The sequence below is a fragment of the Parasteatoda tepidariorum genome, chromosome 8 (genome assembly GCF_043381705.1).
Source record: "Parasteatoda tepidariorum isolate YZ-2023 chromosome 8, CAS_Ptep_4.0, whole genome shotgun sequence".
Lineage (NCBI taxonomy): Eukaryota > Metazoa > Arthropoda > Arachnida > Araneae > Theridiidae > Parasteatoda > Parasteatoda tepidariorum.
Genome location: NC_092211.1, coordinates 16233953 through 16261145, shown reverse-complemented (window position 1 = coordinate 16261145; position 27193 = coordinate 16233953). Strand labels below are relative to the sequence as shown.

The window sequence follows — 27193 nt, the reverse complement described above, 5'->3', positions numbered from 1 at the left end:
GGGCTAACGACTTTACCATAACCCGAGCAAAAAAAAAAAAAAAAAAAANCATAAATCAAAAAAAAAAAAAAAATAAATAAATAAATAAAAATCTGGAGTTCAATAAATGATAACATAGCACTGATATCTATCTAAACAACAGTTGGATTGGAGCAGTGCCACATTGCCAAAAGTTACAAACTTTTTTTCTCAGCTGCTTTGGAATAATTCCAATTTCTTGATCATTCTTCCTAGAAAAATTGCAATTAAAATCCTGGAAAAATTTTGTGTTACGTTACTCTAATGCACAGTGCGCAAAATAAAAAACCAACCAGTCTTAATAACTTACGTTCTAATGATCGGATCTTCACGTTGTAGGACTCATTCGTAATGATTTGAAGGGGCATCCTCAAATACGCTAATTAATAATTACAGACGATATTTTAAGTTACGAAATCAGACACAAAAACGTACTTTCTCTGAATAAACATACTTTTTTTTTGACGGATTCGGACTTACGACCTCCCAGGATATAAGGGGTAACCACAATTTGGTAAATATGGTCCCTTTAATGCTAATATTTACTTTTTGCTTATTTCGTCATATCTCTCGAAATTTTTAAGCGAAGTGAAAATTTTTTGTACTCAATTATAAAATTCATTTATAGGAAGATAATTCCACGCAAAAATAACATTAATTTTTTTAAAAAATAATTTTCTATAATATTAGTCGATAAAATTTTGAATTGTAAGGCATAAATTTTTTTTAAATCATTTAAAAGAATATATTTATACATGAAAAATGAAAAATTTGTGTGAAATGAGTCTAATAGCTCTTGATAAATTCCAATCATTAGATCAAAAGTTATTTAGGGTGGTCCGTTTTTTATTTTGCGCACTGTTCGAAGCATATAGAGTATTCCTCAATTACCAAATTTAAACTAAATTTTTAAAATTCTAGTTAATGAAGTAAAAAAAATATAACAACAAAGAGATAAACAAATCAAACTCTTATCGAAATTTGGAAAATTATTACAAATGTGGAGGAGAAACCAACAAAAATTATTTTTTGATGCCAACTAGCGTCTATGAGGTACAAAAACTATAAGGACGATGTTTTCGTTACATCCGTTACCTTACATTTCGTTAATGGTATTTTGATTATTTTAGATTTATTTTGCTAGTTTTAACTTCGATAATGATTCGCCAAATTTTAAAAAAAACTTTCTTTTTTATCATAGTAATTAGTTGTATAGATAATGAAAGATTTTATTTTTGTCAAGAAATCTATATTCAATTGTACGAGTACGAAAAGCCTCGTAAACTTACAACTATCCCTTAATTAAAAAGGCCGTATAACAAATAACAGAAATTTCGACTTATAAGATGTTTTTCTCAAATTATATAAAATGATTAATAAACCCTGTGGAAATTTTTTGGCATTAATTAGCACTTTATAATAAAATGTCGTAAAATAAACAGGAAAATTTATTGAAATAAAACCTGTTTTTTCCCCCTTTTTTAAAACAAGCCTGAACATGCGAAAATATGAGAATGTAATACAAAATGTTATTAAAAAAAATCGAAATTTATAATTAGTGTTTTAGGTTTTTTTTTAAAATGCATTATTTGATATGTATTTATTTAATAATTCGATAATATGAGTGAATAAATTAATACATAAGTAAACAAACGTGACACTTTTCTTGTTTTTATCGTAAAACTACTTTTAAGTTGTAAAAAAAAAAAAATAACTAAATAAAAAAAAATATTTTGAACGAAAATTTTTCGGTGACATTTATGATGCGAATTTTAGGAACGTCACTAAAATGCTCATCTATCCATCTATATCTATATCTATATCTATATCTATATCTATATCTATATCTATATCTATATAGATATCTATATCTATATCTATATCTATCTATATCTATATCTATATCTATCTATATCTATCTATATATATCTAATCTATCTATATCTAATCTATCTATATCTAATCTATCTATATCTAATCTATCTATATCTAATCTATCTATATCTAATCTATCTATATCTAATCTATCTATATCTAATCTATCTATATCTAATCTATCTATATCTAATCTATCTATATCTAATCTATCTATATCTAATCTATCTATATCTAATCTATCTATATCTAATCTATCTATATCTAATCTATCTATATCTAATCTATCTATATCTAANTAATTCTCCAATTTTGTTCGCATCTCTTTCATTCAAACAGCAATAATATTCCATGCACCATAACATTTTAAGAAATGACGAGGAATGAAAAAACATATTTCTTAGCCATCGAACGAAAACATAAAAATTTGGGCAAGATTTTTCAAAAGAAAAAAAATCATCCAGATATTGTATTTTTATGACCTCAGGGAAATACGGGGTGTTATTGATGGAGTTGGAAAGAAGGAAAAAAAAAAAGAGCCCAGTACAATTGCCGCAAGTCATAATACTTCAACAAGAAATCCGGATTTATAACCAAAACATTTAAAATGAGAAATAGCAAAACATATTCAATAAACAAAACTTTTTCTCAATAAGAAAGAGGCTTAAAAATACTTTTATTTTACACGCTTTGGTTTATGTTGCCAAAAATTGCTTGAAGCTCGGCCATATAAAAGATTAAAAAACCACAAAACGCGGTGGGTACAGTTAGAAAATAAATCTTGCTTTATTAATTCCAGGAAAGAGTTTTGCACTTTTCGATGTTTTCATTTCATGTAAAGAAGTTTTGTTTAATACATTTTAGCTTTTACTTTCATTTCTTACCCGGGGAAAAAATTTATTTTAGAAGTAAACAGAGTGTGTGAAATTGAGTTGCATGCCTGGGTTTTAGTCCTTTTTTGAAAGAGTAATTTCGTTAAAGTATTCGGGTAAAGGAAAATTGTAACGGTGGCATTGCTCATGTGAAAAATAAATAAATTACTTAGGTGGTTATTTGCTACCAAAAAGGGAAAAAAATATTAAAAAAGAGAGACATTTTGGAAGGAATATTTTCGTAGTTAATATTTTATATATTCGACGGAAACATTTTCCCAAAATGTCTCGTAATCACATGCAACTAAATAACGAATTCAAGACAACAGTGAAGTCTTAAATTTATTATTAAAAGCATGAATCTGAAATAAATTATAAACATTTTAAAAGTTTCTATTTTTTAACTTCAGAAACTTTCGCATTTCTTTTCCCCTATCTCTGAAAAGAATTTAAAATTATGAGCTTTGTAATAAATCGCACATTCTAATATTGCTGTTAAAAATAATTACAGATTCAAATAACAAGACATTTATAGATTAATAAGTCGTAAAAAAATTAATAATGTAATAGCTTAACAAGAAGAATATAAAATACATAATGCACATTGAAAAATATGCATATTTTACAGATTAGATACAAATGCATGTTTTGACACTTGTGTACGCAGACAAGGTCATGTCGACAAAAATAAATGAAAATAGTTATAATAACAATTTTAGAGCAAAACTCAACTAAAACAGAATTAATCAAAACTTAAAATGAAAAAAAAAAACATGGAAGAAAAAAAAAATAGTTAAATGATGTGCAAAAACAATATATTTTTGAAATTCTGCGCAGGTTTTATGAGGAAATCAAATGAGTTTGAATTAATTTAAATAGGAACAAATCATTCGCAGGAGGAAAAAATAAAATTGTTGTGATTTAAACTTAAAAGGGAAAAAAAATTAAAATCAAAATGGCTAGAAATAAATGTACAAAATGAATATACGTTTTTAAAATGCAATACAAGTTCTGCACAAAACATAAAACAGTTTAATAGTGAAATTAATATTTTCGCAATCTAAATTTAAAACGTAGAAAAAGAAAACAAAACCAAATAAAATTTTCTCCATTATAGTATACTCTCGATATCTCGAAAACCTTGTTAAGTCAAAAAATTATTTTTCTCCTTGGCACAGTGGGCCCGCATCCAAGGTTTCGTGGCCAAAATTAGTATTTCGATAAAATTTGTTTCAAAATTTGTGGGGTTTTATTTAGGGGTTTTTATATGCAGGTAAATTGAATTCATAGCTGAAATTTTGAAATACACTAGAAATACCCAAAAAAAAAAAATGGCGGCTGAAATATGGTGAGAAAAAATTTAAAAGAAATATTATAATACGTTTAAATAATTAAATATAGCAATGAAAACATATTAATTTCCGGAATTTTACATTAAAAATGAAAAACATATAATATTTCCGAAGTAATATTACAAAATAACGCGATTTAATTACAAGCTAAGACGTGAAAAAAACATAATTTTTGTTTTTCGGCATATTTAGTCCACCTTTGCAATATGGGCAAAATTGGGCAGGTTTTTTCGAAAGGAGAAACAAAGAAGACAACAAAAAAAAGTTTAGCTAATTACCTCGCGGAATTTTTTGGAGATAAGTTTCGAAAGTGATTCAAGCATTGTAAAATTTCAAATGATAAGATATAAAGTATAAGTTTGTCAAGAGTATTAACTAATCCAACAAATTGAGAAATTGTACTATAATTTCAGACTAATTACTCTGATAAAAATGTAACAGTAAGATGAAATTCCTATATATATTTCTGAAATATAATTTAAAAGTTACATTAAAAAAAAATTAACATATTTTTCACTATTGTACTCTTGTCGATCCAAAAAGTAAATTATAATGTTTGGAATGATTATGAATACTTAATTTGGGCGCTATTAAAACTGCCTACACATGTTTCAGTTTAATGTAATTTTGACTTTTGGCCGAAGATCATGGTCTTCTTGCCCTCAGTGCTTGGTATTATATGTAACCCTAATGTTAATTTGAATTCCTATGTCTTCTCAAAATCCTGTTACGTCAAATTGTTTTTCGAAATACAAACTGAATTTTTTCGAAAAAATAAAAATGTAAGTTTATTGTAAACCAATTATTTTCTATTTAATGCATTATTATTTTTGTCTTACTATGAAAAATAAAATTATCATTACTGTATTTTGACTTATTGTCAATTATCATTACATACATATTTATTAGTAGTTATTTTTATGTTTCATGTCTCTACTTTTTAGAGTACTATCTTAGAATATATTTTTCTACTTTTTCGAACATATTTAGTTCCGAACATTCTCGAAAGCTCACTATCGTGAAATTTGTTTAGCGTCTTCAACTTTGAGATACCAAGAGTATACTGTACATGAAAAAGAGTTTACCACCTGAGGGAAACTATGTTGTAATAATTCACAATATCGAGAATTTAGAGCTGGTTAACGTTTTAAAAACTTGTTGGGTGATTGGTTTATATCACACTTTTTATATTATTACTATTTCAAATTGAATTTTTCAAATATATTTTAATTTGTCTTAAGTTATTTGAATATTAAAATTAAGAATTAAATTAAAAATGAATTAATAAAATTAAAAAACATTTTATTCCAATCACCAGAAATAAACTTTTAATCAATGTAAAATGTATTNGTGTGGTTTTATTTAGGGGTTTTTATATGCAGGTAAATTGAATTCATAGTTGAAATTTTGAAATACACTAGAAATACCAAAAAAACAAACAAAATGGCGGCTGAAATATGCTGAGAAAAAATTTAAAAAAAAATATTATAATAAGTTTAAATAATCAAATATAGCAATGAAAACATAATAATTTCCGGAATTTTACATTAAAAATGAAAAACAAATTATATTTCCGAAGTAATATTACAAAATAACGCGAATTAATTACAAAATAACGCTAAGACGTGAAAAAAACATAATTTTTGTTTTTCGGCATATTTAGTCCACCTTTGCAATATAGGCAAAATTGGGCAGGTTTTTTCGAAAGAAGAAACATCAAAGAAGACAACAAAAAAAAGTTTAGCTAATTACCTCGCGGAATTTTTTGGAGATAAGTTTCGAAAGTGATTCAAACATTGTAAAATTTCAAATGATACTATATAAACTATAAGTTTGCCAAGAGTATTAACTAATCCAACAAATTGAAAAACTTTACTATAATTTCAGACTAATTACTCTGATAAAAATGTAACAATAAGATGAAATTCCTATATATATATTTTTGAAACATAAATTTAAAAGTTACATTTACAAAAAAAATTTTTAACGTATTTTTCACTACATTGTACTCTCGTCGGTCCAAAAAGTAAACTATAATGTTTGAAATGATTATGAATACTTAATTTGGGCGCTATTAAAACTGCCTGCACATGTTTTAGTTGAAAATGTAATTTTGACTTTTGGCCAAAAATCATGGTCTTCTGGCGCACAGTGCTTGATATTATATATAACCCTAATGTTAATTTGAATTCCTATGTCTTCTCAAAATCCTGTTACGTCAAATTGTTTTTCGAAATACAAATTGAATTTTTTCGGAAAAATAAAAATTTAAGTTTATTGTAAACCAATCATTTTCTATTTAATGCATTATTATTTTTGTCTTACTATTTGAAATAAAATTGTCATTTTTGCATTTAGACTTATAGTCTACTATAATTTCCCTCATATTTATTAGTAGTTAGTCTTATGCTTCGTTTATCTACTTTTTAGAATAATATTTCTCAGAATATATTTTCCTACTTTTAGAACATATTTAGTTCTGAACTTGTAATCTAGAAAACTCGCTAATTCGAAATTTTTTTATTTTTATTCTCGAAATTTCCCTTCAACTTGGAGATATCGAGAGTATATTGCATTAAATGAAATAACTGAAACTGCTTTGGTAAAGAGTTTTTAATTACCAATTTTATTTTCATCATTATAATTATTAATATTATTATTGTTATTACATTATTAATATTTTATAATTAATTATTTTTATCATTAATTTAAATTCGAAATTATTTTGGAAAAACATTAAAAAGTTTTTCAATTTAAACAGCAAAAAGTAATGCTTAGTGTAAAAAAGCTTTCATTTGGATTGAAAAATATGCGCGACACATTTTAAAAGAGGAAAAACAACATCCCCATCGTCAAAATCACTCACCCACTTAGATGTGAGCAATATATATTTTCAGTGGGTTTATCTGATATATCCCCCTCCCCCACAGCGGTCGGGATTGAGATGGAAAAAATTGAATTTTTTATTGAATTACAGACAAAAGCCCTCAAAGTGGGGAGTACAAGTAAAAATCTCGGATGACGTCACGCCCTATAGCACAATTGAGTCGAGAGTAATCAAAATGACCCACTTACCAAATACGGGAATAATATGAAAGTGTTAAAAGTGAGCTTTAAGGTTGAGATTAATTTCCAGATAATAATTACAATAAACGACACTTAAAAAATCACAAAAGCATTAATGTTTTGTATTTCGATTTTAAATCACCTGTGCAATTATTTTATACTTAAGAAATGCACTTTCAATGCAACTGAGTTTTTTTAATATTTTATTTGGAATGTTTGAAAAAAAAATTTTTTTTCTTCCTTTTGTAAAGAATTTTTTTGTTGTTGCCATTTTCAAAAGTTTCCAATTTAATCGTTTTCACTCTCCGCTTTGCTTCGATGACACTACATTGCCTTTGAAGCACTTAAGAAGTGTTCAAAACGATATATTTAACTACGTTCAGAATAATTCGCATTGCTATATTTGCCCTTTGGTGCAGGTGCGCGCAAGGGAGGGCCGCTGGATAACAGGTTACCTCTAATAAATGATTCACGGTAGAACACAGAAGAAAAAAAATAATTAAAAAGCAGTGCTTTTTTTGAAAATCTGCGCAGGTTTCGAGCTCAAATTATTTACAAACCGAACGAAAATTATTGTAATCCAAATTTGAAATGTAAACTACGGAATGTACAGTGCGAAATAAAAACGGACCGACCTGAATAACTTTTGATCTAATGATCGGATCTTCAAGTTCTAGGATTCAATTTTAATAATTTGAAGGATTGAAATTTAAAATTTATGGAACAAGAAATCAACAATTCAAAATTAATAAAAAAGATTTAAATAAATTAAATATTAGAAACAGATTAAACATTGATATAAACATTAAATCAAGTATTTTTATAAGTCAAATAGATTAAAATTAAATTAATAATTAAAAAATAATTTGCTAAATAAAAAACTTTCTGCTCTATTTTTATTAACTGTTACGCTTGAATTTAATTAATTTCAGCTGCACTTGCTAACACGGTGAATAATCTTACACCACCCCGAATATTCTAATTAAGATTAAAAAAAATTATCCTTTTTTTCATCTTTAGAAGGATAATTAATGTCCGTAATTTTTTAAATAATAATAATAAATATCGGTATAGTTTGATGTTTTTTGGGTCCCGGTCCTCCTTCATAAGCCAGTTGACATATAAATTGAGTTGGTAAGTTGATATATTTAATAATCCACTGAGGACAACTAAAGAAATAAGCTTAAGAAATCACGTGAGGGAACAAAGAGCTGGTGAGCCTTATCTTGCTGACTTTTTGTTTCCTAAATCTCATGAAAGTATTAATAACTAATAAATATCACACATATTTCATACCTGCTGTTGAGTTATCAATTTCAGATATATACACTAGAAGACAAGAAACAAAAAATGTTTAGAATCTATGTATTTGGGCGTTTAACATTTCAAGCCTAAGTCAAAATATTATAAGAAGCGCGAATGATGTGACCAAAGTGCTGTTGTTGTTGTGGCTTATCCTCCAAATGCCTGACGAAGTCAGACAAGGTCCATCAGACCGTTGACCCTAAGGACCAGAGGACCAGGGGATGAATATATGTCTTCTCTGGAAAGTCCCAAACAGTCCAGGATGCGTTCGAGAGAAGCTTGCTCAGTTTGACATTTGGACCTGTCCTCGATGATTCTCCTGCCTTCGAAAAACGAGAGACTTTTTGTGTGACCACTACCGAAGTTCTAATATCAGCTATGACCGGTCATGACGAATTCTGTTCCCACCGGGTACGGACCACAATGCTGACGTTGAATATTCTCAGCAGTATAAGGATCATGAGTAAAACTACTCACTCTGTCAGGCTAACAGTAAGAGGTTTTGGTTTCCATGTAACAAAAATTAAGGCTAATTGCACAAAAAAAGCTCCACAAAGGCTAGTTTGTCTCAATACTTGATCCAGGAATTCCCTTGTCTTTTGGTTGGGTTCAAAATTACAGAGCTAAGAGGATGGACATCGATAGCGGTAAACAGCTAATGAATGTTATGGTGATATCAAAAGAAAACACGACGTAAAGAAGTTTGATGATCCGGATATGATTAACAGTTAAGCATCTCAACGGATTTCTTCGAATCAGATATCAAGTAAATAAAAGAAAGCACAGAAGAATAATCCTTGACAGTTATTACATGGTTGATCGATATAAATGCGAGAATCAGGTACGAACTAAGCAGTGGAAGGCATGGCGGAATGAACTCATCATTTTGTAGAAGATAGATAGAAACTTCTGAATGAATATGAGAATAGATACGAACTAAACAAGAGAATTCATGGTTGAATAAGCTTTGAAGTTTATATAAGATTGTGCAGATAAATAGTTTCCTGAGTATTAAAAATAGGAAAAAACTATAGACAAAAGAAAGTACGGCAAAACAAATCTAGCAATTCTTCTAAGATTAGAAAGAAAAAAAAACAACTCAAAAAATGCGAGAATCAGGTACAAATTGAATGAAAAAATTAACAAATATTTTACCAAAATCCGTATAATATACATCTATGCATTTCACTATGAGCAATAATTTTGGCAAAAGAAAGCTTAGCAATTCGTCTAAGATTGACAGCAAGATTCTCATATTTATTAAATTAAGATCAATAAAAGAAAGAAGTAAGCATAAAAAAATCATGATATAATTAATTAAGGAATCAGCTTTTGATTGAAAGCCAAACAGCTCAATGAAAGTTAAAATGAGTTACGAAAAAAAAACAATTAAAAACATGACGATGTAAACTGTTAATAGAACTAATGAGATAACACTTGTCACTTATTGTCAGACAGGCATAACAATGTCACGCTATAACTATCCCTAGCTATCAGCCAGGGTACCACAAAGATAGTCAGGGGTCTGTCTAGGTTTTTCTGTCAGGTACCTATTTTGTGAAAATTTGGACGTAATTTGTAAAAAATTAAAAATTATATTAAAAAATCAACACAAAAATATGGATTTATCGTTTCTTAAGGGATACAAAAATGACATTTTAAGAAAAAGTATTTTGTGAAACTACTGTTTTTCCTAAAATTGAATTTGTGAAACTACCGTTTTTCCTAAAGTTGAATTTGTGAAGGTACCGCTAAGCGGTAGTAAATTTGGTCTGGACAGACCCCTGATAGTGCAAATGTCACTAAGGCATTAAACGAAAACGTAAAAAAAATTAGGTAGCGATAAGGCGGGTTGCCAAAGATAAGTGCAAAATGTTACTAAGTCATTCAAAGACAACGTATAAAATTTTATAAAACTGATGGTATATTTGTTATTGCAAAACTCAACAGAAAAGATTTCGTAATAAAAGCGAAATAGCTGATGCACACACATATTTATGTCCACAGATTTTATGTTCAGTTTTATTGCTTTAATTTTCGCAAAGAAATTACTTCCCAAACAAACCATAAAGATGTAAAAAAATAAATACGATACCCTTCGCCTTGAAAAAATATCACTATAATTTTTCTCTATTCCACGTTAAACATGGCATGAATGAATAATTTTCTTATAAATATGCAACTGGCAACAATCTACGATCGCCAACACAAAAAGAAAAACCTCAACGAAATCGAAAAGCTAGAAAATTATTCGAAGTTGAAGTGCTCTACATAATAAGTAGCTATTTAAGTAGCAAAATTTCTTCTTCAACGGATAGTGAAGAAAAAAAAATCTATCTAGCAACGAAATCTGAATAATAAAAAATAAACGAATGTGCAGGTAAAAATGGAGAAAATATGCTGATAGTAGAGAATGTGCCCTGAATGCCGATTCTCGAAGTTCCAACAGACCTTTGAATCGTAACTTTAAACCATAAAATGTGCATAGATAGAAAAAAAGGCGCCGATTCTAAGGTAAGAGAAGATTCGAATGAAATATGAGTAGGGAAAAAAGGGGTAAGAGGGTAAAGCGAATAGGTCTTTTGAGGGTACGTGATGCGAAAACTACAAATATTTCTACCTCTTATTCCACCCCTTATGGATTTCCATCTGTATTCAGGCTCCAACTTCGGCAATAGTATGAATTACTCAAGTTAGCATAATCATTATTTATTGCTTTTTTTCTGCTTAGTAGAGCTAAATTACACGCGAATTATGAATTGGTATATCTTAACAGTGTTTTTCGCAGATATTTCGCTAAATAAAATAGCCACAGTTTAAGTGTTTGAGACAAAGCAATAATTTTCTTTGCCGGAAAAAATTATCTAGGCTTTAGAATAGACCAACAACTTGAATACTTTTTAAGGTTGTTTCAGTTATCGCGTGAAATGATGCTTTTCTGCAAATAATATGCTGTTTTCATAACTGTTGTGAGTTTTTAACAATTACTCTAGACTCTTAAGTCAAGTTCAGCCTATCTTTAGCAAGTGCCTCGATACCGAAGAGCCATTACATTATGACTACCCTGCTACCCAGCATTGATTCCACAAGGTGCTGATAGGTAGTCTGAGGTATCTGGTACCAAGCGCTCACCAACTGGTCCTGCAATTCCCTCACATTGCGAGGGGGTAGCGTGGCAGCACGAATTTGGTTTTCCAAGTAGGACCACAAATGCTCTATTGGATTAAGGTCAGGTGAATTTGGGGGCCAAGACATGACTTGAAAGTCACTGGAATGTTCCTCGAACCAATCCATGACGATTCGACCCTTATGACATGGTGCATTATCCTGTTGGTAAACACCATCCCCCGCAGGAAAAACTGTTGCCATGAATGGGTGAACCTGGTCTGCAACTATGTTCAAGTAGCTTACAGACGTCAGGGATTGTTCTATGAGGATTATGGGTCCTAATGTGCCCCATGAAAACATTGTTCCTGAGCGAGAAACCATGAAAACCTGAGCGAGCCCATTGTTATGGATGGAGGGTGGTCATGATGTAATGGCTCTTCGATGTATTTTTTTAATATTTAAAAAACTTACTCCAATGATGTGTTATCCGGGTGCATAAAAATTTGCAAAAAAATCGGAATAAGGCATAGATTTTGATAATTTTCATCTTGTGGAGAAATGTCGCCAAACTCGAGATTTTTTAAAAAAGTTTAATAACTTTTAAAATATTAAATTTATTTGTTCATTCTAGAGCCCAGATAATTCTTCACGGTGAGAAAGGCATAGATAGTTTAAAATTAAAGCTTTGGTTCAGGTGTAAAGCACTTAAACTGTAGATTTTTTTTCCTGTTCCTTATAGAAAGCGATTCGGAAAATCATGTAAAGTTAGATAAAACTTTTTTTAAGAAGAAAAAAAAATTGCCAATGTGGCGAGATTTCTTTCTCTTTCCCTTTCCTAGATGAATATCATCGAACTCGATAACTAAGCCTCGTATTTTGCAAATTTTTTATGAGGCCAGATAATGCTACGAACGTTTTAAGTATTAACAAACTGAATCAGAAATGTTTTTCCTTTTTAGAAAATTGTTGCTTTTCTTTGCATTGACATTTTACTCCCTTTTCAGAATTATCATAGAGAGAGCTAATTTATAGGCAAACTTTACCTAACAGTCATGAATAAATGTCGAATATTCACAGTAGATATTAAAAAAGAATATTATTCACAAAAAAAAAGCATTTTTTTCTTCGTGTGACTACGAAGTCTTCGAAAAACAGCTTAATAGGCGGCATTTAATAATTTATATTAAACGCCACATCATGATTATTTTTATGAATTATATTATGACAAAATTATCTGTGTTGTCTTTGTATAAAACTAATGGATTCAAATAATAATTATTATTACGCATATGTACAATATTTACAGATGTAGAAGAATTATTATTATGCATCTGTAAAATAATAATGGTACAACAATCAGACGGAAAAGTTTTTTTGAATACATATAAGAGAAACACACTTATCTTTTAACCATCGTGTACAGTTAACGTAACAGCAGCCAACATAACTAATGAGCATTGCGCTCGCGCTCGGAATTTAAGCTTTCTAATAATTAGGACTCTCTGAATGCACATTAATAGTACTTATTTATCGTCAGACTAACTAATTACGCGACAGAATTCTAATTCATTAGCGTGCGGTGATATAGTTAAATCAGGACTTCAAAATTTAAAAACCAAAGCAGCTAGAAGCTTCCTGAAAGCACTTAAATATACTGCAATTAAGAAAGATATCTTAGCAAATCATAAGCAACATTTAATATTACAAAGTGAAAGAAGCAATATCAATTCAGGTCCATCCACCGTAGTAACATTAAATAGAGGGCCGGACATAAATCTTAACATTCTATCGGGCTTCAGCAGAAATCGATTAGCTAAATCCCGTGGAGGACTACAATACTAAGTCCCGTGACTTAAACAACCATTTTCCCTAATGGGCACGTCTTAGGACCCGACGAATCACGCGAATGCTTTGTTCAATCGGGAAGAACACATAAAACTAATCTGGATCCTTACGCACCCCCTATAAAGCATCTTTTCTCGTAACAGATAGCGTTCTGCGGGTCTTTTACTGAGAATAAAGAGTTTTATCGTTTGCTAGGGAGCTTCGAACACAAAAAGGATTTTTCGCCTAAATGCAATTTATGCCTTCCTTATGATTAGACATGGGGTGCATGTTACGGAAGTTCTTTCGAAATTAGAAAACCCCATTATGTTTTGGGTTATGATACGAGGATTCTTGATGGGATCTGGGATTCACTTTCAGAAAATTGCTTTTCATTCCTTTAAAAAAATATATAATATATATTATATCCTTCTTCTTAATTTAAATTTTAGAAATATTTTTGTTTAGAAAAATACATCAAAGTGTATTCTTTTTAAAACTTTAAGTAGAAAAGGCCGGGATAGTCTGGTTAATAGGAGCTAGTGTTTGTGACGACGTGAGCTTAAATCCCACAAATCGAAGAATCCCAGTGTTATAAACGGTGATTGGTGCACGTTAAATCTGTCGGTGATCACAAAGTCCTCCAAGTTTCCATAACAAATCAATACCTCTAGGGATACTGAATTTAAGGCTGATGATCACCTGGTCTCCAACCCTGCTGCAATAGTACATAGCTTTGGGAGCTTTTTGGATGAGTTCATGGACTTGATTTAATGCTTCTGTTGGTCAAGTGGGCATAAGCAACAACAACAACAAGACTGATCATACACGGATTCAGGTCAAAACTGCAATCTGTGGATGAATGAATGGAGTATGATTGGGTAGTGACGTATTTGTGGCTAGTGTCGTATTCTTGGCTATAGATGGCGCCACTGTAAAATCAAGAAACTCACCCTCTGCCTTAAAAATTCGCTCGATTTCAAGCAGGCTTGCTGGTATTGACAAATGGCATAAATAACAACATTTTAAGTAGATGGATACAATATAGATTAGCAAAATTAAAAAATAGTAGATTCGTAAGCAGTTTTATATTCCATGAATTCAACATTAAGTGTTAAATCCATAAGATAAAATAATTTTTCTATCAAGCACGAAAGTATTTTCGAATGAAATTAACCCGCATGTTAATTCCATGGAGAGTTAAGAGGACAAAAACCTCACATGGTTAACCCAACTGCAGAAGGAAATCGACACATAATATATTTATCAATGGAGAATTTTACATCAACACAGTGGTTGGTGTGATATGTGAGCAGCAGAAAACTATTGCCGGGGAGAACATAAGTCACTTTTCTGTCGTTTTTTCTCTGAACCATCCCTGAACTATACTCTATTATGTAAACAAATGCATGCTTGGAACTAATTTTTCGCTCCTTTTATTTTACAGTATTGACATTTTTTTAAAAATTATGTTCGTTTTCTCCACTATCCTTTTTTTATAACTTTCAGGGTATTTACTGAACTTTTTAGTTATTTACTTAGTTTTGTAACATATGTTGACCTATGAGATTTATAAAATTCATGTTATTTGTCCAAGAGAAAACGACTGTACATTTTTTTTCTTTGGAAGAGAATTTATGTTGTTCTCAATTTGAAAAAAATCTCACGCGTATTTTACTATTTCTTTCACTTATTTAATTCAAATCTCCACTTTTGGCGTGGCATTTCAACTTGAGGATCAGTAATGTGTTTAATATCCAGACTGACAGTTAAATTTCTGCTATATGCTCACCGAATCTCTTAATAAATTTTCCTTCCACATGCAACAAAAAAAACTTTTAAACTCAATTTTTAATTCCTTTTGTGCTAAAAATATTATTGAAATTAAAATGATCTTGAAAATATTCGCTAGTTTAACAACCTAAATCAATGAAAAAAATCTTATAATATTAAAAAAGAATCTTATTTATTCGAAGGGGGAAAGTTGTGTCAACATATAATTTCATACCGTTCAAACTTGAACATGACAAACATAACACGAAGCATGTAAATTGTACCTTATCTTTCCTCACGTTGAACTCTATAATATTATGTAATTTGGAAAGTACTATAATATGGTTCAACTTATCAGATTAAGGTTATAGCATATTTGACCGACATTATACTCCTGAATCTATAACAGCATAATGTAAGTTAATTAGAAACTCAAACTGCAAAACATTGCAAACTTTGCAAAACATTGACGTTTAACAGTCATAATCCAGTTGGAAAATTCGGCTCTTTGCGATCTTCTGACATCACTTTGCAATTAGCCAGCAAGGCTCATTGCAATAAGCCTTAATAAGTAACTTCGGCAGTAGAGCTGGATTTTCATTTAGACCACGACATATACATTATAAAATTATATTATAAATTACAATTTCATTTCAAGTAAGATATGATGAACAATAAAATTTCGAACGTGCTGGCTCAATAACTAATGAACTGAACTGTCACGAACTGTCATTGACAAGAACTGGGATTCGATCCTCGGTGGAGGCTTGAAGTCCACCCAACTTCAGGTCAATGAGTACCAGCTTGACTCGGAATAAAGATGGCTTGTGCGAAATGCTAACCACTTTGCCAAAATCATGCCGTTGATTACGAAATTGTGGGACCTTAACATCCCTGACTCTCCTGGGTAAAATCGGGCTGTTGTCAGAGTGTTTAACTTTGTTTTTCATTATTTAATTTATATATCAGATTGATATTGTATTAGGCGGAATTTTTGTACTGTGTTTTTTAATATATTTTTTAAAATTTTTAATTATTATTATTTATTTTTACAACCGTTATTGAACAGCAAATCTAATTTTTGGATTTACGACTACTGATGTTCAACTACGAAGCCTTGTAATTTTGAACCCAATCCAGAAGACAAGAGAACTCCTGGATGAAGTATTGGGAGAAATTTGCTTTCGTCTAAGACTTTGATGGAACTAACCAATATTTGCGTTACATGGAGAGGGAGACCACGAGAACCTCCCACGGTTAGCCTGACGGCAAGGGGACTCTAACCCATGATCCGTCTACTGCTGAGGATATTTCACGTTAGCACTGTGATCGGTGCAAGCCGGATGCGGGATTCGTATCAACCAGCCATTGTCGGGATTCGAACCCGGTTCACCTCATTAGAAGGCGAACGCTCTACAGAGATGCCAACTTGCTCCGAACAACAAATATATATTTTTAAGTGGTAGTTTATCAATTGTGATTCTCTGTTTAATAAATTCAATTTGCTATATTTTTAACCACCACTATTTCTAAATAATTCGCAGGCTTATATAATGCACCACTTTATAGTAATTATGTCATGCTACCTTTAAAAAAGCAAGCATAAATAGTCTAATATTTGCGAAATTTACTTTGCAGTTATTTACCGTTTTTTAAGTTACCCACTTTTGGCGTGTCCGGAGCAGTTGTCATCTCTGGCTCTATCCCCTGAGCCATCGCGGCTCTTGTACTATGTTTGCAACATTCATTTTTTCCAATAAATTAAAAAAAAAAAAAGCATCTACACTTGCAAATGAAATAAACTAACAAATCACAAAACTGGCCTTTAAAAATATTTTAGTTTTAATGATACTGTTGTTCATGCTTCATACAGTATGATTCTTTGTGACAGATAAATTGCTTGTTCAAATCTTATGAACTCTTAAATGATTGTTTTAATTTCAAAATTCAAAACTAATAGTAATAAAACTGATTTTCAAAAATAATAGTACTAAAACTGATATAAATACGAAACCTTCATAAATCTGCTAATCGCAATTTTGTTAACGAAAAACAAAAGTCGATAGATAATAATGATAGGAAACTAAAGGGATACAAAAAATGAAAACTATAAATTTTAATCCATGTCATAAATATCAAAGACTAAACTAGAAGAGCGGTAGTTTTAAATTCATTTTTTATACACATAATACACGAGAAGAATTAAAGAAGAAAAAAACAAAACAAAAATTCTAATGTAGCGTTTCTTTTGAAGCGTTAAAATGCCAAATCCCGAAAAAAAAATAGAAAAAAAAAACCTTTTTTTTCCAGGGAAATTAAGCGGGAGATTCGAAACGCGTTTAACGCTTCATCAAACATCGATGAAGAAAAAGCATAGAAATAGAAATAGCTTTTTCATGTCATTTTCTTGGAACAGCCAATAGGAAATGAAGGAAAGGTTCTATACTTTCATTCACTGCAGACGTTTAGACAGAAAAGAATCAAAAGTTTCTGCCTTTTTGTAACAAAAGAATAGATTTAGCGTACCACTTCCGTTACACTTTTGCGAAGATTTTAAGAAAGTTAGATTTAAAGAAACAAAGGACTTGAATAATTTAAATGTACAATTGGATGAAAAATATTAAAAAGAACAAGTATATTTGACATGTATATTCCATTAATACATCTTCAAAATGTATAATTTCTTTCGAACTTGAATTTGAGCAGTAAATAGTTATTACCTTTTTTAAAAAAAGCAACAAAAAAAAGATAAAGCTAAATATTTCATACTAAAATAATTGAAGACCTGAATCGAAGCTTAATTAAACCACATGTTAATTTTAAATAAAAGAAGTTTCTATTAAAATCATGACAATTGATATTGCAATTTTAGGAAAAGATTTTTGCATAAACAGAATTACAGAGACAAAAGACGGAATGATTTACAATTATAAGAGGGGAAAAAATAAATAATGAAGACTGAAAAATATCTTTGACAAGTAAATTCCATTAATACATTTCCGAAATTTATTTTTCCACCTTGATTTCGTTTTCTTAGGAACAGAAAAAGGAAAGATAGCTACATATTTTATACTTTAATTTGATTGACGAAGTTAGTAGAAGATAATTAAACCAAACTCCCTTTTTAGAAGAAAAAAAAATTCTTTTTCTTTTCTGTTCATTTCATTTCAATTAAATCAGATATTCGAGAATGGGCATTAGTTTAACTTCAAAAAATTTTCAGGATACAACAATAAGTATTAATTCGTTTTATAACTGAATTAAATACGACAAGTATTTTTTGTGCTACTTTATCAAATAAGTACGAACACATTTTCCTATTTAATCGTGCATAATTCTGTCATTCAAATTATTTACAGCGTTCTTTATTTTTCAATTAGGATTCGCTGATCCTAAGAATTCAATAACGTGTAAGTCATTAAAAATCTTAAAAATGCCACTAAAATAAATCAATAAACTTATTTAAAACATTGAGTTTAAATAATTAAAAACAAATGTTACTTAATGCTAAAAAAGTTATTAACAGCGAAATTTTGTGATTTTTTAAATTCACATAAATAGTTCTTGGGATAAAAATACGCATTAAGTGAAATTTAAGGAGTCCTATCTTTCGGAGTCCTTAAGGAGTATAAAGTCCCTTGGAGGATTAAGGAGTCCTATCTTTTGACAGCTCACTAGACTAAATTATCGAGACTCACTAGACTACCCTCCATATTTTAAGATGATTCCTAATCCGGAAAAGAAAAAAAAATAATTCAGAGAATTTTGAGTCTTGAATTGTTACTTAAAATATAAACTAAATAGCAAATTCAAGATAGAACTTTGATCTATTAAGATTGCGAGCTAAGATTATCTATTACGATTATCTATTGAGATTGCAAGCTACTTGAAAATCCGATCAATAGTCGAAAGTTAATCAGGTGTTCTAGACCTTTGATCTATTAAGATTGCGAGAATATAAGATTATCTATTGAGATTGCAAGCTACTTGAAAACCCGATCAATAAATTAAAGTTAATCAGGTGTTTTAGACCTTTGATCTATTAAGATTGCAAGCTTATAAAATTATCGATTACGATTATCTATTGAGATTGCAAGCTACTTGAAAACCCTATCAATAGACAAAAGTTAATCAGGTGTTTCAATTTTTATTTTGCGAGCTATACTACTGACATTTAAAGCATGAGATTTTGATTGTACTGTGGGAGCGGAGTTAACGATCATGCCAGCGTGTCTTATATACCAGTGAATTGATGTTTAATAATCGTAGTGGTAGTGCTGTGTTGCCTTAGCAGTCGAGTGTATACGTTGTGTGTGTGAGTGAAACTGAGCAGCAACAGTGTGAGTAGGTGGATAATGATGCAGTCACAAGTAGCAAGTCAACTGTTCAAAGAGGATCATCCATCGAAGTAGGCGTTACCAGATCGAAGTGGGCGTTACTGCGTGTTCAAATCACGTCCGAAGGTCACCAATGTGAGGGCGGAGGTATCGATCATGCCAACCTTCATCTATCAAAAGGTACCTCCTGATTGAATTAAGTTTGATGCTTGATGCTAGTGGGAACTCGGTATTTGGCCCGAAGGGCCACCAACCGATTCATCGTATTCTGTAAGACATAAGCTTAAAAGACATATATAATAATATAACATACAATAAAGAAGAGGGGTAGGAGCGAGCTCCAAAAAATCAAAGATACTGATATAGAGCACATTGAACTAATTCTAGTTTGTCAAAAGCATATGAGAATANTCTTTTATTACACGCGATGTATAAAAGTAAGACAACATTTTTCACTCTTTTTTAAAGTAAATAAGAAAGGAGATTTAAGATGGAGAGTTCAGAAGAAAATAGAAAAAAAAATGGAAAGATATTGCCACTTTCGGAAACTTATTTTCTGAAACAAATCTTTCTTTTTTTTTCAGACAGGAGTGGGCAGCTGCCACTGGGTATTACTTTTGCTCGAAATATTTGTCGGAAGGCTTAGAATATTTTGAAGACTCGCAGACAACCATTCGACCGGAAATTTTCACGCCTGCCAAAATCTTTCATTTCAACAATTAAGAAGAATGCTTAAATGAAAAACAGAAACATTTTTACATCATTTCGTACAACTGTGAAAAAATTACTCTAAATTATTAAAAAGGAATAACTGTTTTTTGTTTACATGTTCGATATAGCTTTCAGCTATTCATTATGTTTGTTCTACGAGTTTTGAAAGTTATCATAGAACAAATTCCAAAATGAGGACAAATGTAAAATTTAAGAACAAAATTGCCTCCAAACTCAAGAACAATTTAAAGATAAAGGATGCTTATAACAAATTCAAACATAAAAATAAATAAGGACAAATATAAAAATCAAAGACAAAATTGCCTCCAAACTTAAGGTCAATTTAGGATCATTTTGTACAACTGTAAATTATTAGTTTAAATTATTGAGAGGGAATAACTGTTTTTTTGTTTATATGTTCGATATAGTTTTCAGCCATTCACTATGTTTGTTCTACGAATTGTGAAAGTTATATCTTACAGCAAATTAAAAAATAAGGACAAAAATAAAAAATTAAGGACAAATTCGCCTCCTATCTTAAGGACAATTTAAGGATGCTGATTCTCTAATGGGAGCAATATGTATGATACCAACATGGATTCGCAGATTTACAGTTGGTGATAGTTTTAGTAGTTCCTGCACAAAAAGGAAACATTTAAAAAAATATATATAATTTTTTTTTAAAACTGCTCAAAAACTTGCTTTTCGTTTTTTTTCTCTCCAAAAAGGGTAAAAATAGTCTAAATATGAAAAATCATTAAGAAGAAGCAATATACGAGGATTCTCTTGAAAACAGTAGAGTATGATAAAGTGAGAGGGGAAGAAGAGAGGTAAGAGCTTTTCATATATTTCTCCCACATCGGTAAGAGCTTTTCATATATTTCTCCTACATCGAATGTTAATATGCCATCAAATCAAGGGTAATTGTTTCTCTACCACGGGAAGTAGATTAATATCATACTTGAAGCGTTATGAAGATTTTGTCGTTCCTTTTGTTAACATAACTTTTGATTTTGAAATGTCTTCAATTCTTTCTTAGGTAAATAATATTTATTATTCCTGTTAACTTCAACAGAAATTTGGAAAATCGCAAAATTTCAGGTCATTTATTGAAATTTGTAATATTAAAGGACACCTACTTTTTTTAAAAAGGAAATTAAGAAATTTAAGCACAACTGAGCCAATCAAATTGTATTTTCTTTCACAAATAGAAGAATTAATCAAATAGAACATCAAAGTGAAATAATATCATTCTACATCACAAGTAAATGGCCAATAAATTAAAATTTTTACGTTTGTAGAGATCTTACTTTTGTTAATAGAATCAATTATTATATAGCCAGCCGTGTCAATTGATTAGGTGTTAAGGGATTTTTGAATAAGAGATACCAGTACCCGACAGCAAAATACGAATAAAATTTACTAAATTAAATTTCAGCTAAATTTTTTCATTATTAAGTAAATAGTTTAAACGCAGATAAAATTATGTAGATAAGTGACGCATGACTAACATCCTGAAGATTCCGATTTTTATTTATATGTTTAAATTTTATATTTATACTTTTGAATGTTCTGCGTAGTTGAATTTTTTTTTTAATGTATTCGTTTTGCTCAAATTTTGAAGCTTTTCATATTTTCAGGAATATTTTTCTATTGGGTTCCTTAGAAAAAATAATCTCCACAAAATTTGAAATCAATGGAGAATTAAAAATGTTATACTTAAATTTTTGAACATCTGACCAAATTCAGAGTTCACAACTACCAATGTTCAACTCCGCAGCCTTGTAATTTAGAACCCATTCCGGAAGACAAGGGAACTTTTGGATCAAGCTTTGGAGAAATTTGTTTTCGTAGACTACTTTTTGATGGAACTAACCCGCATTTGCGTAAATGGCAAGGAAATCGATTAAACCTTACCATGGTTAGCCTGACCGTGAGAAGACTCTAACCCATGATCCGTCTACCACCGTGTATATTTTACGTCAGTGCCTGGTGCGGATTCACATTGACCAGCCATTGCTGGGATTTGAACCTTGGTAAATCTAGGTGAATTCAAAAATCTAGATGAAATACCGAAAAACTATATGATTTTGTAAGGAATTAATTAATTTTGAAATAAATACTTGGGTTTTTTCGCTTAAGTATTCGATTGTTTATACCAGAAAACTCGTTTGTCATTAAATAAATAATAAATGATAATTTGAAATTTTAACGTGATTCTTAATAAGTAAGTGTACTACTTTTGTTTACAAAATTTTTTATTTTGTTTACAAACATTTTTAAAAAATTATTATTTGTGCAATAATAAATTCACGCTCACACAAAGTGCAGTTTTTTTACCAATCGCAAGAAAAAAATTTAAAAATCTAACTTTCATAAAAATTAGTTGCATAAAAGGAAAGATAAATATTCGATTGATATAGAACGATACCTTTTTGAAAACCAAAACTAGCTTTTAAAAGTACTTTTGTCAAACAGAAAATCCGTTATAGAAAGGGATTTTTCTTTTTAAATAACATGGATAGGGATCTTTTATTCCCTCTTTTCATCTTCACTTCGCTTTTTTGAAAACTGCTTCTTAAATCTGAAAGACGTTAAAAAGTTTTATACCACAACGCCACTGACTTTCTACTTCTTCCCTCCCCCCTTTCATTCCTTTAAATCTTATTTCAGCGTCCCTTTAAAATAAATTCTCGGGATTCAAATGGAATGGAAAATTTATCCGATATTTTTCAACGTTATCGCTTAATATTAATACGCAAACTATAATATTTCTCGCTTAGATATAAAAAAAGAAATAAAATCAAATATGTGTTTCCATAGTTACGGTTTAGTGAAAGAAAATTGTTAAGTATTCCTTTGGTAAGAAATGATTATAGAAATTTGCGAAAATAAGATGAGTGAAATTTAAATTTGATTTATGTTACATTTGGAGAAAATGTGAGATTTTAAAACAGAATCTTTAAAGGCCAATGAATTATCTACTTTATCGAAAAATTTATGCGCAACATTGTAATAAAAAGTGAAGAATTAACAAAAATACAAAGTTGTTTTTGTTATGACATTCGATCAATATAGCATATATTTTGAAAAATATTTGATGTTGAGAATTACTTACAATTTTTGGGGTTTTTTTTCTTTATTAGTTTGTCTTTGGATAAGTATTTATATATGAAATAAATCAGTAAATGATATCGTAAAATTTCCAGATGAAGGTTTTTACTTTAGCTTGAAATAATTTAAATTTTAGTGTTTCTTAATTGTTATTTTATTCCAAAACAAATAATAGTGCATTAGAACATATTTTGTTACAAAATTAATAAAAAATTAGAGATAGTAATTTAGGCAAAATTAATGATTATAAAAAGAAGGTGCTTACACTATTTATTGAATAACTCAAAAAGCAGAGTTAGGCGTCGATTACAGTAATCGATTACAACTATAATTACTTACAGATACTACTCCTGTGCAATCAATTACTTGTAGTCACGATTACAGGTAATCGCGATTACAAGTAATCATAATATTTGATTACATCAGAGTAGAGCAAAAATGTAATCGATTACATTTTTCAATTACTTGTAATCATGATTCCAGTTGTAATCAAAATTTTGATGAATTGTAATCAGGATTACAAGTAATTGATTACTGCAATCAATTATTGTAATCACGATTACAGCTAAAATCAAAACTTTCAAAAGTTGTAATCACGAATACAAGTAATTGATTACTGTAATCGACTATTGTAATCACGATTATAGCTGTAATCAAAGTTGTATTCACGATTACAGCTGTAATCAAAGTCATATTCACGATTACAGCTGTAATCAAAGTCATATTCACGATTACAGCTGTAATCAAAGTCGTATTCACGATTACAGCTGTAATCAAAGTCGTATTCATGATTACAGCTGTAATCAAAGTTGTATTCACGATTACAAGTAATTGATAACTGTAATTGTTTGTTGTAATCACGATCACAGCTGTAATCAAATTATTTTATCTTGTAATTATGATTATAAGTAATTTATTACTGTAGTTAAAAAATATAATCGATTACATTTTTGTCCAACTCTGCTCAAAAGTCCTAATTTTTTTATTATTATTTCCTTTCCTTTTTTTTTTATTTTTTAGTTGAAGAAAAATGCTTCTAAAACAACAAAAATGGCAACTTTGCTCACTGTAATTAAAAAATATAATCGATTACATTTTTGTCCAACTCTGCTCAAAAGTACTAATTTTTTATTTATTATTTTCTTTCCTTCTTTTTCTTCTTTTTTTAGTTGAAAACAAATGCTTCTAAAACAACATAAATGGTAACTTTGTTCACAGTAATTAAAAAATATAATCGGTTACATTTTAGTCCAACTCTGCTCAAAAGTCCTAATTTTTTTATTATTATTTCCTTTCCTTCTTTCTTTCTTTTCCTTTCTTTTTTCTTTTTTTTTTNTTTTTTTTTTTTTTTTTTTTTTTTTTTTTTTTTTTTTTAGTTGAAGAAAACTGCTTCTAAAACAACATAAATGGCAACTTTGTTCACTGTAATTAAAAAATATAATCGATTACATTTTTGTCCAACTCTGCTCGCAAGTCCTAATTTTTTCAGTATTATTTTCCTTCCTTCTTTTTTCTTTCCTTCTTCCTTAGTTGAAGAAAAATGCTTCTAAAACAACATAAATGGCAACTTTGTTCTTACAGGTTTTGATAAATAAATCCAATTAAGAAGATTGAAGACAATACGACACATAAATTCAAATTGTATTCGATGGGAGGGGGGGGAATCCACACTGAAAGTCAATTTTGAAAGAGCAAACGAAGACTAAAAAGAATGGAGGAGGGACAAAAAAAATTAACGCATAACAACAGCGCATCTCCAACTCACGCATCCAACAGGTTGAAGCTAGTTAGAATGCATCTTTCGTTAAGACCTAACAATGATCAAACAAGGTCTCCACCCTAATTTGCATTTTCCTTTGTACCCGGATCCCGAGAGACCGAATTAAAATAAATTCCGCATACCTATACAAAGAGAAAATAAATAGATATATGAAGTTGACAAGAGAAATAAATTAGTTTTTTTAAAAAGGATTTTTAAAAGCTCAATATTTACAAGATAATAAAAGGTACACAGTACACCAAGTATTATTTAAGCATGAAAAAAAAGGAAACAAAACACTCATTTTCTTTTTTGTTCGAAAATATCAATGAGACATAAATGGGAATATTTTACGATTAAGCTTTCTGTGTGTTTTTATTACACTGTAAAAAGTCTTGCAAAAGTGTGTGGTTTCCACCATTTTTATTGTAAAGGTGAACTAACATTTCTTAAAGTGGATGTAGTNACTGCTGATTCTTCTACAATTAATGTCGCAGGTTGCGAAGTTTAACTTCTTCCACGCGGAGGAACTCCACGCACTATTTTTTTTCTTTATTTGTTCATTTTTGTTTGCTTGTTAACTGAAAACATATACTTTCACGCGCATTCGAATCAATCTAATGCCTTCATTGCAAAAACATTTCTTGCACAAGAAAACAAGCGCGTTTTTAGTATTATATTTGAACTAGTTCTTCCAAACAATTGTTATTTTTTAAATTTTGTATAATTTTTCTCACTATAACTAAAGTTTCGCACGAAAAAACCTTAACACCAAAAATTACAGCAACTAAACACTAAAAGTTTTTACAGTGCTGTGCTTCGTTTCATGTTTCACCAAACAAAAGGATGTGCAGATAAATACATAACAAGGAAATCATGCTATGTAGTAAAATATTTTGTAGTCGAATCTCATATCTTTCTGACGTCTAATATATTAGGACAACTGTTGGTACTGTTTTATCACTTAAAAAAAACTAATAAATTTTTTTCTGTATGTATGCTTTTATTAAGCGATGAGATATGTTAAAGTAGAATTGGATTTGCTGTCGTTAGTCAAAGTTCTTAATTACATTGAAATTTTAAACGAAAAGTAAGAAATTTGATTCAAGTACTTTTTTGCAGTTTCATGGCATATAAATATCTTATTCTTCAAGTCTAATATATTTTGATTAGAGGTCAAAATGAGGAAATAGACTATTAAAAATATCATACTGTGTGCAAGAAATGCTAAAAATTAAAATGTATAAATTTATTGGGCTAAAATTAAATTTAGTCAATTAACATTTTTAAAAAATATATATTTTTTTGCATTTATGAGGTTGCTTTTTTTTTAAGCTAGATATTTCTAAGTAAATATCGCTTTTCTACCATCATTTAAAGCTCGGTTTTCTTTGTTTAATTTTGGTTGTTCGATATTTTGTGACTCAAACATTTTATGACACTAAAACGGAACTCTTGTGTTAAATTTTAATAAATTACTTCGATTTTGTTATTTTTTTATTGATATTCTTTCCCCTAAAAGTATAAGTTGAAGATAAAGCATATTTTACACTGAGACGCATATGTTTCGTGGCTCAACGTGAATTTGATTTCTTACTCAAGCTGGGACTCAAGCATTCAGGAGCTTGGTATATAGATCTTAAATTACTACCAGGTTTGGAGCCCCGGTTCTACATGATGTAGTTTTGTGCCTTGTGTGAACAAGTACCACCATGACTTAGGATGGTTCAATGCAATATAGTCATGATCAAAAATTTTAAGCCTGTGTCATCTTAAAATTGAACTATCTTTTAGTTATTTTATGAAATTAACACAATTAAAAAACATATTAATTAATAAATGTTGAACAATTAAAATTTTTTAAATACTTTTTGGTGATTTATTCACTAAAAAGTAACAAAACCACATCTTAAGTTTTAAAGAAAAATATTCTTCCATAATTATTACCTCACTTTAAAAGGAAATAACACGCGAGAAAACTATTAAAAGCTTTTCTAAGTATAAAAATTAAAATTTTCCGCAAAGGGAACAAATCAAATACGCCCGTATCTCATGTTTTGAAATGTTCAAAACAAGAAA

The 27193-nt window shown here is 29.7% G+C and overlaps 1 protein-coding gene across 2 annotated transcripts in view; it reads right to left on the bottom strand.

Moving 5' to 3' along the window:
* Positions 1 to 27193, bottom strand: part of LOC107454259 (Protocadherin-like wing polarity protein stan) — a 399719-nt gene that overhangs the window by 176338 nt on the left and 196188 nt on the right. The gene's annotated exons all lie outside the window — the stretch shown is intronic.